Source organism: Mustelus asterias, unplaced genomic scaffold, assembly GCF_964213995.1.
Source record: "Mustelus asterias unplaced genomic scaffold, sMusAst1.hap1.1 HAP1_SCAFFOLD_3286, whole genome shotgun sequence".
Classification (NCBI taxonomy): domain Eukaryota; kingdom Metazoa; phylum Chordata; class Chondrichthyes; order Carcharhiniformes; family Triakidae; genus Mustelus; species Mustelus asterias.
In genome coordinates, this window is record NW_027593231.1 from 2501 (window position 1) to 20007 (window position 17507).

The following is a 17507-nucleotide window of genomic DNA, read 5'->3' on the forward strand; positions in this document are numbered from 1 at the left end:
CAGTGTTGAAACGAAATGAAAAACACCATTTATTTTCTGTGATTGGGTGATTCCTCTCTCTCTCTCTCTCTCATCCCCGAGTCACGGCTGTGACCAGGATTTCCGTGGTGAGAATCTGTAACCTCAGCACTGGGTTTCGGTCTGTCCACGTGTCTGTTATTTAGAACGTGCATTTCTGTAGCGCCTGCCACTACTTCCCAACATGCTTTACAGCCAATAGTAATGTGTTTTGGAAGTGCCGTCACAGTTTTACTGTCAGGAATGTGGCAGCCATTTTGTGCACAGCAAGCTCCCACAAGCAGTAATGTGATAAATGTGCAAATGAATTGTTTTTGTGACGTTGGTTGAAGGATAAACCTTGCCCGTGGCACCAGGGAGGGTCTCTGCTTCAATATAGTACGTTTCACATAGAATCATAGAATCCCTACAGGGCAGGAGGAGGTCATTCGGCCCATCGAGTCTGCACTGACAACAATCCCACCCAGGCCCGATCCCTGCAACCCCATGCACTAACCCTAGCTAGTCCCCCCTGACACTAAGGGTCAATTTAGCATGGCCAATCCACCTAACCCGCACATCTTTGGAGTGTGGGAGGAAACCGGAGCGCCCGGAGGAAACCCACGCCGTCACGGGGAGAATGTGCAAACTCCACACAGACAGTGACCCAAGCCGGGAATCGAACCCGGGTCCCTAGCGCTAACCACTGTGCCACATCTGTCTGAGAGGTTAACACCTCGACTGAAAGACAGCATCTCTGACAGTGCAGTGCTCCCTCAGCACCGCAGTGATGGTGTCAGCCTATATTTTCGTGCTCAGGTCTGTGGAGTGGGACTCGAACCCGTGACCTTCGCCTTTGAGGTGGGAGTGCCACCCGCTGAGCTACACTCCGCATTTTTCATCCCTGCCCAGTCATTGAGTGGGAGCACTGACAAAATCCAGGGCCCCACACTCCAAGTGAAGTACCCACAACCACTATCTCGAAGAGGAACACGAAAGTTCTCCCCTTTGACCTGAGCTAATATTCATTCCCCAATGGCAAAAAGAAAATTAGATTAAGACTTTGATGTTTGTGTTTATGGGAGCTTGCTGTGCACAAACTAGCTGCTGTCTTTCCAACACTGCAACAGCACATAGGAAAGGTCGTGCTTTGCTGACTGTGCAGCGCTTTGGGATTTTCTAGTGTGTTCATAAAGGTGCTTTCGAAATGCAAGTTCGTTCGTCCTCTCTATCCATGAGCAATGCCACGGGAGGCTTGCCTTGCCTTTGCAATGCTTTGTGATTAGGGCAGGTGCTGTAGCTTCCCGCTGCTCTGTTCCGAAGCATTTCCACTGCCGTTCCTTCCCAAGATGAGCAAACAGGTGAGCACACGGCCGGTGTTGAGGGGCCGTCCCTGCGATCCTACCCTGCCTTAAATCTCAGCGTCTGAACCCATGAAATAATCAACTCAAAAAATTTAAAAAAAGACAAGCGGTGGAACACACATGGTTTGTCTTTAAGAGGTGAAAGCTAAATAGCGAGTGTGGGCCGGCACAGGGGTTTAGCGCTGCTGCCTCACAGCGCCAGGGATTCGGGTTCAATTTCAGCCTCGGGCCACTGTCTGTGTGGAGTTTGCACATTCTCCCCGTGTCTGCGTGGGTTTCCTCCGGGTGCTCCGGTTTCCTCCCACAGTCCAAAGATGTGCGGGTTAGGTGGATTGGCAGTGCTAAATTGCCCCTTTGTGTCAGGGAGACTAGCTAGGATAAGTATCTGGGGTTATGGGGATAGGGACTGGGTGGGATTGTGGCCGGTGCGGATTCAATGGGCTGAGTGGCCTCCTGTAGGATTCTATGATTCTATGTTGCCCCGGGGCATGGGATGTTGCCCAGGGAGTTTATCAATGATGGGCTGCAGTGTGGGATGATGTACACACTGTAGTTACTGTCCCTCACGCCAGTTCAGGGACTGATGCAGTTTCTTGTTGTTGCTACCTGGCTTCCTCTCAATCTATCCCATTTCTCCGGGTTTGGAGTTGTTTCCCAGTGCGGCTGGAGTCATTTTCTGTCTGTACCCAGCCGAGTCACCGTGTTAAGTGAGAGGTTCACTCCAATGAGTCTCTCTCTCTCTCTCTCCCTCCGCCTCGCCTTTTACTTGCCTCTATGTCTGTACTGTCCCTGCTTGCAGCTGCTCACAGCTCTCTTATCTGCTCTTTCTTAGCTGGGAATTTATCAGGAAGATTATCAGAAGGAGAAGTTGGAAAAGGAAAAAATTCAGAGACTGCTGAAGCATCAGAAACAGGTACTGAGCTTCCCACTGGGTGTGGGGAGCGGTCACCAAGACTGGGGCTGATAGCTGGAGACCGGGGTTCAAAATACAAAGTCAATTACTGGAGCCACACAGGAACAGCAGGAGGCCATTCACCCCTCGAGCTGGTTCTGCTTTTCAATGCACCATGGCTGATTTGTGAGCTAACTCCACGTACGCACCCTTACATCATGTCCCTTTATTTCTTTGGAGGATAAAAATCTGCCAATCCCAGATTAGAAATTTACAGTTGATCCAAACATGGACAAAAGAGCTGAACTCCGGAGGTGAGGTGAGAGTGACAGCCCCTGACATCAAGGCAGCATTTGACCGAGTGTGACATCAAGGAGCCCCAGCAAAGCTGGAGTCAATCAGGGGGAAATCTCTCCGCTGGTTGGAGTCATACCCGGGCACAAAGGAAGATAGCTCTGGTGGTTGGAGATCAATCATCTCAGCTCCAGGATGGGGCAGCACGGTGGCACAGTGGTTAGCACTGCACCAGGGACCCCGGTTCGATTCCCGGCTTGGTTCACTGTCTGTGAGCAGTTTGCACATTCTCCTCATGTCTGCGTGGGTTTCCTCCGGGCGCTCCGGTTTCCTCCCACAGTCTGAAATCATCTTCAGCTGCTTCTTGAATGACCATCATAGGTTCCCATGTTCAGCATCATTTGTAACTCCTCAGATGCTGAAGGCGTTTGTGTCCATAGGCAGCAAGACCTGGCCAATATCCGGGTTTGGGTTGAGAAGTTGCAATGGCAATGATCACCTCCAACAGAAGAGGATCTAACCACCTCTTCTTGAAATTCAATGGCATTACGATCGCTGAATCTCCCATTATCAACACCCTGGGGGTTACCATTGGGAGTTTGCAGTATAAGGGGGTACAGGTGTGCGTGTGTATGTGCGTGCATGTGTGCGCACGTGTGTGCGCGTGCATGTGTGTGTGCGCGCGCGTGTGTGTGCATGCGTGTGCACGTGTGTGTTGACACAGATGCTAAGCTCTCCTGTGCTGTCGATGTCACGCCTGTCTATAAATTCACTCTCGCTAAACCTGCCACTCTATCTGAGAATTCATTTCAAATCTCATCCCAGTGGGACTTCTGTAGGCCGGAATGTCGGATTTCACACGCCACCAACACTGGATTTCAGCAGCAGGTCCTGTTGGTGGTCGGGGACCCCTTGGGCGTTAGCTGGGGCTCAGTCGCCAATACTGTCCAGCGTCTGAGTGAGAAGGTTGGGGGCTTGAGTCCCGTCAGAAGCCCAGGCTGACAGGGCCGGTGGGGGAGTGCTGCTCTGTCAGAGGCTTCGAACGTGGAATTAAACTCCTAGGTAGTGCAGAGTGGGTAATGTGTCACCCATTGCAAACACACCTCCCCAAACCGAGAGTGCCCGATTTACTAGGGTGCTACTGGGACGTGATGGTTTGAGTTATAAGGAGAGGCTGGATAGACTGGGACTTTTTTCTCTGGACCGTAGGCTGCTGAGGGGTGATCTTATAGACGTCTATAAAATAATGAGGGGCACAGATCAGCGAGATAGTCAGTATCTTTTCCCAAAGGTAGGGGAGTCTAAAACTAGAGGGCATAGGTTTAAGGTGAGAGGGGAGAGATACAAAAGTGGCCAGAGGGACAATCTTTTCACACAGAGGGTGGTGAGTGTCTGGAACAAGCTGCCAGAGGTAGTCGTAGAGGCGGGTACAATTTTGTCTTTTAAAAAGCGTTTTGACAGTCACATGGGTAAGATGGTTTAGAGGGATATGGGCCAAATGTGGGCAATTGGGACTAGCTTCGGGGTTTTTTAAAAAAAGGGCGGCATGGACAAGTTGGGCCGAAGGGCCTGTTTCCATGCTGTAAACCTCTATGATTCTATGAATTAATTTGAAAAAGGCAGAGAAGCAACAGGGTTATTAGAAAACGTTATTAGATCATCCCAGTTAAATGTTGAAGCTCCCATGACACATTCCGAGGAAGATTAGCAGACATTCTCTACTCTGTCCTGTCATATTCCTTAATTAGCTGCAGTTTAAAAAAGATTCCCTGTTTATTTATCTAATTGTGTGAACTTACTGATTGGTCGCAGTGCTACCGATAGTGACTTCATTCTAGTATTTAATTTGCTGTAAAGCCTTATGGGGCAGGTCGGGATGGTGAAGGGATCTATAGAAATGAAAGTCAGCATTGACGGTAATGGCACCAGAACCTCTCGGTGATGGAGTTTTCTCACTGACGTCGGTTTGGTTGCTTTCACAGGTGCCGAGTGAGAGACGGTCATCGGACCCACCCCCCGGGGCACACGGAGCGTACTGCCCACCTCCCTACCAACTACAGTACCCTCCCCCTCCTCACCCTGCTGTCTACGGAGGCTACGATTGGCAGATCCGCTACCCGCCGGCTGGACCCAGTGCCGCCCGTGCACATTACAGAGCGGTAGGCACAGATAGGCAACACCTGGCAGTAACCGAACCTCCCACACTCAATACACACACGTATTAGAGCTCCAATCACATCCAGCATTGTTCCTTCCCATTTAAACCCACATTCCTCCTCAATCCGTGTATACCGTAGACTTCATTTAAAATGGGGCACAGGTTATAAACCCTTTTGTTAACACCAGTTGCTTCAATTTAATTCTTCAAATCCTCAGTATCCCCCCTCACAACCCCACCCCAGTCAGTGTCATTAGATTCCCCTCACGGCATCTGCAGTGTTGTGCTTATTATTAAATATAAACCTTCAGTCTCCAGCTAATCCCATTTCTCTCTCTCTCTCTCTCCTCCTCCCGCTCTCTCTCCCCCACCCTCCCCCGCTCACTCTCCCTCCCGCTCTCTCTCTCCCCCCCGCTCTGTGTTCTCTCCCCGCCCGCTTTCTCTCTGCCCCCCCCCCCCCCCCCCACTTTCTATTTCCCCGTCCCACTCTCCCTCTCTCTCTCTCCCTCCCACACTCTCCCCAGATTTCTGCTTCCTGTCCCTTTCCATCCTTCCCCTTTGCAACTGTTAATTTTTCTTTTCCTTTCATCCCATTCCCAGTCGGAGAATCCATGGAACACTCCGTACCCGGCCACACGGATTCCGCACACTGCTGAACCGGACTGGCCCAAGGCAGATGGGAAAGGTGAGAATAATTTCAGCTTCATTTACACTTCAGCAATTGTAGAATGGATCCCGGATCCACGTTTAGCAGAGGTTCAACTCCAACCCAATTGAGGGAGTGCCGCACTGTCGGAGGGTCAGTGCTGAGGGAGTGCCGCACTGTCGGAGGGTCAGTGCTGAGGGAGTGCCGCACTGTCAGAGGGTCAGTGCTGAGGGAGTGCCGCACTGTCAGAGGGTCAGTGCTGAGGGAGTGCCGCACTGTCAGAGGGTCAGTGCTGAGGGAATGCCACACTGTCAGAGGGTCAGTGCTGAGGGAGTGCCGCACTGTCAGAGGGTCAGTACTGAGGGAGTGCTGCACTGTCAGAGGGTCAGTGCTGAGGGAGTGCCGCACTGTCAGAGGGTCAGTACTGAGGGAGTGCCGCACTGTCAGAGGGTCAGTACTGAGGGAATGCCGCACTGTCAGAGGGGCAGTGCTGAGGGAATGCCGCACTGTCAGAGGGTCAGTGCTGAGGGAGTGCCGCACTGTCAGAGGGGTACTTGAGGGAGTGCTGGTGGGGTAGTATTGAGAGAGCATTGCATTCTTAGAGGTGCCATCCCTGGATATACGGTTGAGTTAACCTGTTTTGGTAAATCATAAAGATTCTGTGGGATTAATGTGTAAGAAAACTCCCCATGTGTCCTGACCAACAGTTATCCCTCAATCAACATCCTAAAAACAGATAAAGAGAAAATGCCCTATTTTATTTATTTACTGGTGTCACAAGTCGGCTTACATTAACACTGCAATGAAGTTACTTTGAAAATCCCCCTAGTCGCCACACTCCGGCACCTGTTCGGGTACAACTCAGGGAGAATTTAGCACGGCCAATCCACCCAACCAGCACGTCTTTCAGACTGTGGGAGGAAACTGGAGCATCCGGAGGAAACCCATGCAGACACGGGGAGAACATGCAAACTCCACACAGACAGTGACCCAAGCCGGGAATAGAACCCGGGTCCCTGGCGCTGTGAAGCAGCAGTGCTAACCACTGTGCCACGGGTGCTACAAATCAAATAAAATACAGAAAGTGCTGGAAAAACGCAGCAGGTCTGACAGCGTCTGTGGAGGGAGAACATTTCAAATCCAATCTGACTCTTCAGTACTGAGAAAGAGTCCTTTTGGTTTTGAACTGTGAACTCTGGCATGAGTCTTTCACCCCTCGGGAGCTTGCGCACGGAAACGCGAAGACCAGGAACGTGTTTGAAACGCGGTCCTGCCCGTGCTCAGCCTGGGAACGCAATCTCATGCTGCTGGCCAATTAACAGCGATCCAGCGGGAAGCGCACTCTGTGATAGGCTGAGCGCTGCCGGGGAGGGTGGGATGAGGTGGGACACGGGTGAGTGCCCGGTAAGGGGAGGGTGTGGGTTGGTGGTGCCAATGTGCCCCTCACCCCCAGGGGCACAGCCGCTGTCTGAGGGAGCTGTTGTCCCCTGAGAATTAAATATCGATGTGGAAACCACGCCCCGAGTATACGGGCAGCAGAATCTCACCTCAACCCCCAGGGGCAATTGTTAACTTTATTCTTGCCTTGGATAGAGGTTGCAGCTTTTTAACAGCATTGTATAAAACACACAGATTCCTTTTTTTTAACCATTCCCTGCACTTCTCCCGGGCAAAGTATAGATTCTAATGTTTAATCTGTCTTAATTCACCGGTAACTGCACAGCAACACTTGGAAGATCCCAGATGAGAGAGGGACACACACATGCACACAGACACAGGGAGGTATGCATGCACACAGACACAGAGAGACACACGTGCACACAGAGAGACGCAGGCACACACCGACAGAAAAGGACGCACGCACACATGCAGAGAGAGAGAAAAAGAGAGACACAGAGGGACACAGACACATGTGCATACATATACACAGTAAGAGTTTTAATAACACCTGGTTAAAATCCAACAGGTTTATTTGATAGCAAATACCAAATGGTATTTGCTACCAAATAAACCTGTTGGCCTTTAACCTGGTGTTGTTAAAACTCTTACTGTGTTCATCCCAGTCCAACGCCGGCATCTCCACATCATGGCTACATATACACACAGTAAGAAGTCTCACAACACCAGGTTAAAGTCCAACAGGTTTATTTGGTAGCAAATACCATAAGCTTTCGGAGCAATGCTCCTTCGTCAGATGGAGTGGTCTCTGTTCTCAAACAGTGCACAGACACAGAAATCAAATTACAGAATACTGATTAGAATGCAAATCTCTACAGCCAGCCAGGTCTTAAATGTACAGACAATGTGGGTGGAGGGAGCATTCAACACAGGTTAAAGAGATGTGCATTGTCTCCAGACAGTACAGCTTGTGAAATTGTGCAAGTCCAGGAGGCAAGCTGTGGGGGTTACTGATAATGTGACATAAATCTTTAACCTGGTGTTGTTAAACTTTTTACTGTACATATACACAGCCAGAGGCACTCACGCACGCACACACACAGGGAGAGAGAGACATACTACACACAAACACACAGGGAGAGATGTACACTCTCGCACACACTCACTCGCACACACACTCGCACACACTCTTGCACACACTCACTCGCACACACACTCGCACACACACTCGCACACACACTCGCACACACACTCGCACACACTCTCGCACACACACACTCGCACACACACTCGCACACACACTCGCACTCGCATGCTACGTGCACTCGCGCGCGCACTCACGCGCACTCTCACACGCACACACACACACACACACGCGTGCACTCACACGCACACTCACACGCGCACTCACATGCATACTCACGCGCACTCACACGCGCACTCACGCGCACTCACACGCGCACTCACACGCACATTCACACGCAAACTCACACACACATTCACACGCACACTCACACGCACTCACACACGCACTCACTCACACACGCACTCACACACGCACTCACACACACTCACATACTCAGACACAGACACACACTCGCGCGCGCACACACGCACTCACACACGCACTCACACACGCACTCACACACGCACTCACACACGCACTCACACACACACGCGCGTGCACTCACACGCACACTCATGCGCACTCACACGCACACTCACACACGCACTCACACACACTCACGCGCACTCACACACGCACTCACACGCACTCACACACGCACACGCACTCGCACACACACTCGCACACACACGCGCCACACACACGCGCACTCACGCGCGCACACACACGCACTCACACGCACACACACACACGCACTCACACACGCACACACACACGCACTCACACACGCACTCACACACGCACTCACACACGCACTCACACACGCACTCACACACGCGCACACTCACACGCGCACACACACGCACTCACACACGCACTCACACATGCACTCACACATGCACTCACACACGCACTCACACACGCACTCACACACACACTCACACACTCAGACACACTCGCGCACACACACGCACTCACACACGCACTCGCACACGCACTCACACCACTCACACTCGCGCACACACGCACTCGCACACACACGCGCACACACACGCGCACTCACACTCACACGCGCGCACACGCACTCACACTCACACCCTCGCACACACCCTCGCACTCACCCTCGCACACGCACTCGCACACACCCTCGCACACGCCCTCGCACACGCCCTCGCCCACACCCTCGCCCACACCCTCGCCCACACCCTCGCCCACACCCTCGCCCACACCCTCGCCCACACCCTCGCCCACACCCTCGCCCACACCCTCGCCCACACCCTCGCCCACACCCTCGCCCACACCCTCGCCCACACCCTCGCCCACACCCTCGCCCACACCCTCGCCCACACCCTCGCCCACACCCTCGCCCACACCCTCGCCCACACCCTCGCCCACACCCTCGCCCACACCCTCGCCCACACCCTCGCCCACACCCTCGCCCACACCCTCGCCCACACCCTCGCCCACACCCTCGCCCACACCCTCGCCCACACCCTCGCCCACACCCTCGCCCACACCCTCGCCCACACCCTCGCCCACACCCTCGCCCACACCCTCGCCCACACCCTCGCCCACACCCTCGCCCACACCCTCGCCCACACCCTCGCCCACACCCTCGCCCACACCCTCGCCCACACCCTCGCCCACACCCTCGCCCACACCCTCGCCCACACCCTCGCCCACACCCTCGCCCACACCCTCGCCCACACCCTCGCCCACACCCTCGCCCACACCCTCGCCCACACCCTCGCCCACACCCTCGCCCACACCCTCGCCCACACCCTCGCCCACACCCTCGCCCACACCCTCGCCCACACCCTCGCCCACACCCTCGCCCACACCCTCGCCCACACCCTCGCCCACACCCTCGCCCACACCCTCGCCCACACCCTCGCCCACACCCTCGCCCACACCCTCGCCCACACCCTCGCCCACACCCTCGCCCACACCCTCGCCCACACCCTCGCCCACACCCTCGCCCACACCCTCGCCCACACCCTCGCCCACACCCTCGCCCACACCCTCGCCCACACCCTCGCCCACACCCTCGCCCACACCCTCGCCCACACCCTCGCCCACACCCTCGCCCACACCCTCGCCCACACCCTCGCCCACACCCTCGCCCACACCCTCGCCCACACCCTCGCCCACACCCTCGCCCACACCCTCGCCCACACCCTCGCCCACACCCTCGCCCACACCCTCGCCCACACCCTCGCCCACACCCTCGCCCACACCCTCGCCCACACCCTCGCCCACACCCTCGCCCACACCCTCGCCCACACCCTCGCCCACACCCTCGCCCACACCCTCGCCCACACCCTCGCCCACACCCTCGCCCACACCCTCGCCCACACCCTCGCCCACACCCTCGCCCACACCCTCGCCCACACCCTCGCCCACACCCTCGCCCACACCCTCGCCCACACCCTCGCCCACACCCTCGCCCACACCCTCGCCCACACCCTCGCCCACACCCTCGCCCACACCCTCGCCCACACCCTCGCCCACACCCTCGCCCACACCCTCGCCCACACCCTCGCCCACACCCTCGCCCACACCCTCGCCCACACCCTCGCCCACACCCTCGCCCACACCCTCGCCCACACCCTCGCCCACACCCTCGCCCACACCCTCGCCCACACCCTCGCCCACACCCTCGCCCACACCCTCGCCCACACCCTCGCCCACACCCTCGCCCACACCCTCGCCCACACCCTCGCCCACACCCTCGCCCACACCCTCGCCCACACCCTCGCCCACACCCTCGCCCACACCCTCGCCCACACCCTCGCCCACACCCTCGCCCACACCCTCGCCCACACCCTCGCCCACACCCTCGCCCACACCCTCGCCCACACCCTCGCCCACACCCTCGCCCACACCCTCGCCCACACCCTCGCCCACACCCTCGCCCACACCCTCGCCCACACCCTCGCCCACACCCTCGCCCACACCCTCGCCCACACCCTCGCCCACACCCTCGCCCACACCCTCGCCCACACCCTCGCCCACACCCTCGCCCACACCCTCGCCCACACCCTCGCCCACACCCTCGCCCACACCCTCGCCCACACCCTCGCCCACACCCTCGCCCACACCCTCGCCCACACCCTCGCCCACACCCTCGCCCACACCCTCGCCCACACCCTCGCCCACACCCTCGCCCACACCCTCGCCCACACCCTCGCCCACACCCTCGCACACACCCTCGCACACACCCTCGCACACACCCTCGCACACACCCTCGCACACACCCTCGCACACACCCTCGCACACACACTCGCACACACACTCGCACACACACTCGCACACACCCTCGCACACACACTCGCACACACACTCGCACACACACTCGCACACACACTCGCACACACGTGCACTCACGCGCGCACTCGCACTCACACTCGCACGCACTCACACTCACACACGCGTGCACGCGCACATGCACGCTCACGCACTACCGCACACGCACTCACGCACATGCACTCACGCACACGCACTCACACGCGCACTCACACACGCACTCACGCATGCACTCACGCATGCACTCACACACGCACTCGCACACGCACTCGCACACACACTCGCACACACTCGCACACACGTGCACACTCACACGCACTCACACGCACTCACACGCACTCTCACACGCACACACATGCACGCGCACACGCACTCACGCACGCACGCACGCACTCACGCACGCACTCACGCACGCACGCACGCACTCACTCACTCACTCACGCACTCACTCACGCACTCACTCACGCACTCACTCACGCACTCACTAACGCACTCACACTCACGCACTCACACTCACGCACTCACACACACACAGCCAGACACACACGCGCACGCGCACGCACAGACACACACACGCACTCACATACTGACATACACACACACACTCGCGCACCCACACACTCGCGCACAGACCCACTCGCGCACAGACCCACTTGCGCACAGACCCACTCGCGCACAGACCCACTCGCGCGCACACACACTCGCGCGCACACACACTCGCGCGCACACACACTCGCGCGCACACACACTCGCGCGCACACACACTCGCGCGCACACACACTCGCGCGCACACACACTCGCGCACACACACACTCGCGCACACACACACTCGCGCACACACACACTCGCGCACAGACACACACGCGCACAGACACACACACTCGCACTCACTCACACACTCGCACTCACTCACACACTCGCACTCACTCACACACTCGCACTCACTCACACACTCGCACTCACTCACACACTCGCACTCACTCACACACTCGCACTCACTCACACACTCGCACTCACACACACACTCGCACTCACACACTCACACTCACATACTGACACATCTGCAAGGAAACACATAGGAAGGAATTTTCCCGTCCCGCACGCCATGGGAATCATGCCGTCCGGGACACGGACAATGCAAAGGTCCGTTGACCTCGGGCGGGATTTTCCAGCTTTGGGACAAGCAGGGCTGGAAAATCCCACCCAGTGAGTCACAGAGTGGCTGCATTTCTGACGCACCTTTCACCGTCCCAGGATATCCCAAAGTGCTTTGCAGCCTGTTAATTACTCCTTCAAGTTTAATGTAGAAAGCCTGACAATCAGTTTGTGCACAGCAAGCTCCCACAAGAAGTAATATTATAACGACCCAGGATATCAGCAGTGTTGGTGAGGAATAGGCTGCAGGACACCAGGGCGAGCTCCACCATTCTCTCCCGACAGTGACGGTGGCTTTATTATTTTTGTAACTGTCTGGGAGAGCAGACGGGCTTGTCTGAGAGCTGGCTTCTCCTGCGCTGGCCCGAGCCTCTCGAGTGGGCGGTGAAAGCACAGACCCCCTCGCTCGGGGTGAGAGTTTCCCCCGCAGACCCCCTCGCTCGGGGTGAGAGTTTCCCCCACAGACCCCCTCGCTCGGGGTGAGAGTTTCCCCCACAGACACCCTCGCTCGGGGTGAGAGTTTCCCCCACAAACCCCCTCGCTCGGGGTGAGAGTTTCCCCCACAGACCCCCTCGCTCGGGGTGAGAGTTTCCCCCACAGACACCCTCGCTCGGGGTGAGAGTTTCCCCCACAGACACCCTCGCTCGGGGTGAGAGTTTCCCCCACAGACCCCCTCGCTCGGGGTGAGAGTTTCCCCCACAGACACCCTCGCTCGGGGTGAGAGTTTCCCCCACAGACACCCTCGCTCAGGTGAGAGTTTCCCCCACTGAGCCTGAGCTCAGCATTGGGTAACAACCTACCTTGTGCTCTGCTGGATCCACAGTAAGAAGTCTCACAACACCAGGTTAAAGCCCCTTCATCAGGTGAGTGGGAGTTCTGTTCACAAACAGGGCATATAAAGACACAAACTCAATTTACAGAATAATGGTTGGAATGTGAGTCTTTACAGGTAATCAAGACTTAAAGGCACAGACAATGTGAGTGGAGAGGTTAAAGAGATGTGTATTGTCTCCAGACAGGACAGCCAGTGAGATTTTGCAAGCCCAGGCAAGTCGTGTGGGTTACAGATAGTGTGACATGAACCCAAGATCCCAGTTGAGGCCGTCCTTATGTGTGCGGAACTTGGCTATCAGTCTCTGCTCAGCGACTCTGCGTGTGTCGTGAAGGCCGCCTTGGAGAACGCTGACCCCTTTTCCTTAGACTGTGACCTCTCGTCCTAGAATGCCCCACAAGAGGAAGCATCCGCTCCACGTCTACTTTATCCATACCTTTTACCATCTTGTAAACCTCAATTTGATCTCCCCTCGTTCTTCTAAATTCCAGAGTGTGTAGGCCTAAACTGTTCAATCTCTCTCAGGTGGCTGAGGGGTGACCTTATAGAGGTCTGTGAGATAGTGAGGGGCATAGACAAGGTAGATAGTCAATATCTTTTCCCAAAGGTAGGGGAGTCTAAAACTAGAGGGCATAGGTTTAAGGTGAGAGGGGAGAGATACAAAAGTATCCAGAGGGGCAATTTTTTCACACAGAGGGTGGTGAGTGTCTGGAACAAGCTGCCAGAGGTAGTAGTAGAAGTGGGTACAATTTTGTCTTTGAAAAAGCATTTAGATAGTTACATGGGTAAGATGGGTAGAGAGGGATATGGGCCAAATGTGGGCAATTGGGATTAGCTTAGGTGTTTTAAAAAAAAAGGGCGGCATGGACAAGTTGGGCAGAAGGGCCTGTTTCCATGCTGTAAACCTCTATGACTCTAAACCCCTCATCTCTGGATTTACTACCCGAAAGCATCGTGGAAAGAGATTGAATTGGAAATTTCAGAAGACATTTAATTAGAGGAGAACAAAATTGGATTGTTCTTTCGGAGAGCCAGAAGAGCCACAAGGGGCCAAATGGCCATCTTCTGTGTTGTATGATTTTAATTTCAAATAGTTGGGGAATTGAGGGTTATGGAAAGAAGGCAGGAAAGTGAAGTTAGTGACTGCGATCTCAGCCATGATCATAACAAAAGGTGGGGCAGGTTCAAAGGGCTGAATGGCCTACTCCTGCTCCTATTTCTTATGGTCTTATGATCCTGAAATTCTGAATGTCACTGTGGACTCTTCCTGTGTCACCGATTCTCGGCAATCCTACGTATTGACGGACTCATTTGATTTTCTCTCCTTGTCAGAACCTACCTCTCCTGGGCTTGGCAAAGGGCAGCACTGAGGGATGAGAGCTCCAGTCTAACGTGACCAGCGGAACTTTCCAGGTGATGTCCCAGGGCAGCAAGACCTTGCATTCCTCCCTTGCCGAGTGGATCGCAGAGGTGTCTGAGTTTGAGGTTGTTTATGATGTATTCCATGTCATGTATATATTCCTATATACTGCATCAACCACATGGGTTGGGTTGGGGGGGGATGGGGATGTGATAATTCTTTGGTTAATATTGGGCAGCCCCCTGCTACCCCCCCCTCCCATTTCAGGTGAGGCTACCCGACCTCCATTTTGTTCTCTGCATTGCCTCCATTTTGTAATGAGCAGATGGAGGGAGTCAGCAACTCGCTTTCAATGCTTGTGGTGCAGAGGCACCGAGGAAAAGCTGCTTTAAAATCTGTTATTGGCGATTGCCTCTGAAGCTGCTCATACTGAGGGCTCTCTAACAAACTGAAGATGGTGATTCCTTCTCTCGCTCCATTCCAATCCCCGCCCCCTCCTGTCCCACAACTGACCAACTGGATTCCACTCGCCAGACGTTTGGGTGTAAAAAAATGCCGGAATATTCTCGCTGCCTTTTACCGAGGCGCTGATAGCCCGCCTGGTTAACGCCGTGAACCATTACTTTCGAGACACACTTCCACCAAACAAGCCAACCCCAGTAGATGATGAGGAACCAACTCGAGAGCGCCGAATGACATCTTCCCCATACTATCCCCCCCGTGCACATTACAAGGTTTTTAAAAAGGTGAGTGTAGAATTCTGATAGCATATTGTCAAGACAAGGTGGTAATACTTCAGGTAAGGACCAGTTGCCTTTTCTTCCAACAGAATATTGAGAATATTTGGTGGGGTTGGGATTTTCCCCCCTCCCCCGACATGCCAACCCCTCTAAGGAGTGGGTTCTCCAGCAGACCCCTCCAGCAGTCTTCTGTTTCCAGTAAGAGGATAACCCGATCAGAATTTCTGCTTATACGTCCATTGGTATGAATAGGGTGCGACCTTCCCCAGTCCACCCTGTCGGAGTGCTGTATCCCCGGCTCACGCCCATTCCAGTCGCACCTTCCCAAGGACCCTGCAGGCTGTGAAACCCTTCACACCCCCCGCCACAACCGGCTCCCCTCACTCTGTGTCCTCGTCATCCTGCAGATACTTCACAAATTCCCACTCACCAACTACCCCTCGCCCTGGCCTGTGTCCAAATCTGTTGCACTGGGCTCATGTTGTTCATGTTAAACCTGAGCTGATTTGTCACTCATTCATTTGTCGGTTCCCCGCTCTGTATCCACGCACCCGCATCCCTTCCCCACTTGACACTCCTTGCCCCCCCCTCCTCCACCCCCTTCCCTCACTATCACCCCATCCTCTAGATCCTCTCCCCTTCATCAACCGCCCCCCCACTCTCCCCACATATGCCTGGAGTAATGTGCAGAGATTGGAATCCGTAACCTCTTAGAAAAGGGAGTCGATCAAACACTGGAAAATGGGGCTCAGTTGCCATCTCTTTCAGAGAGAGGTCACCCAGTGGGGATGAGCCGAATGCTATACGATGATAGTATGTTCCTATCCTCCTCCTGCAGTACGTTGATCCTTCAGCCACACTGCTTTGCAAAGACGTGAGGTACGGCCATTATCACATTGCTGTGCACAGTTCACATTTCAAAATGACTTAATTGGCTGTAAAGCACTTCTGTGGAGTGTCCTGAGGTGGGTGGGGAGAGTTGAAAGGCGTTAGATCAGTACGCATTCTCTCTTTCTGTCCCTCCCTCGCTCTCTGAAACCTGTTTGCCTGGATCCGATCCCAATTCAACAACTTGCCTTTCCTTTTCAAAGTGGTTTGTTCGAGTTCGCCTTGTGGAGATGAATGGTTTCTCCTCCACCTTCCCCCTCTTCCATGTTGAGCCTGTCCCTGAAACGTTGCTGTATGTATTTCCAATGAAGCAGTTAGAGATGTGCAGTTGTGATGGGCTTCACCTCGGGACAGCTGGAAAGGCCACCAGGCCGCAAGTTTGTTCCACAATTGTTGAGTGCAACAATGTCTGATCTCTTTGAATAAATGGTGATTGAATGTAGCGTCTCTCTCCTTTCTTCCCAATTGAGCAATGTGCTCATTACTTATTGTTGTAAGAGGTGAGGGATGGTGATGGGGAGATAGTGCACCCAGTCTTCATCTAGGACACTCAATGGCAGAATGGGCAGCATGGTGGCTAGCACTGCTGCCTCACAGCACCAGGGACCTGGGTTCAATTCCGGCTTTGGGTTACTGTCTGTGTGGAGTTTGCACATTCTCCCCGTGTCTGTGTGGGTTTCCTCTGGGTGCTCCAGTTTCCTCCCAAAGTCTAAAGATAAGAACTAGGAAAAGGCGTAGGCCATCCGGCCCCTCGAGCCTGCTCCGCCATTCAATAAGATCATGTGATGATCTTTTCATGGACTCAGTTCCACTTACCCGCCCGCTCACCATAACCCTTAATTCCTTTAATAAGAACCAAGAACCAAGAAGATGTATGGGTGAGGTGGATTGGCTAAGATAAATTGCCCCTTAGTGTCGGGGGGCATACGTGGGGTTACGGGGATAGGCCTGGGTGGGATTGTTGTCGGTGGGGACTCTGGGCCGAATGGCCTCCTACACTGTAGGGATTCTATGATTAATCGGGGAGACCTGAAGGTTTGATTCCTTTGGTCCGTGCGAACTCAAACAGGACTGCATAGAGGAGACTGCTCCAGGGAGTGTGACAATGTGCTGTGATACCCTGTCTCCAACCATGCCAGGGAAGGGAGGGATGATGGGTAGGATTCCTGTTCCTGATGGAAGCCAGAGATGACAGTACATTTATGTGTTTGATAAGTTCGGCTCTGGTGGTCTTACCCATTGTACATGGACTGCGGGGGAGTCCGGGGAGGGGGCGGGGGGGGTGGGGGGCGGGGGGCGTCAGAGTCACACATAGCTGTTGTGTAGTAGCAGCAGGATTGATGGGTCGAAT

General features: G+C 54.8%; 1 long non-coding RNA gene across 1 annotated transcript; it reads left to right on the forward strand.

Annotated features, from left to right (window-relative positions):
• The first annotated feature begins 2190 nt into the window (after positions 1-2190).
• LOC144490445 (uncharacterized) lies at positions 2191-16594 on the forward strand. The gene is made up of 4 exons (XR_013497257.1): positions 2191-2274; positions 4530-4706; positions 5306-5390; positions 14501-16594. It is a non-coding gene; the product is annotated as an uncharacterized LOC144490445 (long non-coding RNA).
• Positions 16595-17507: the final 913 nt, after the last annotated feature.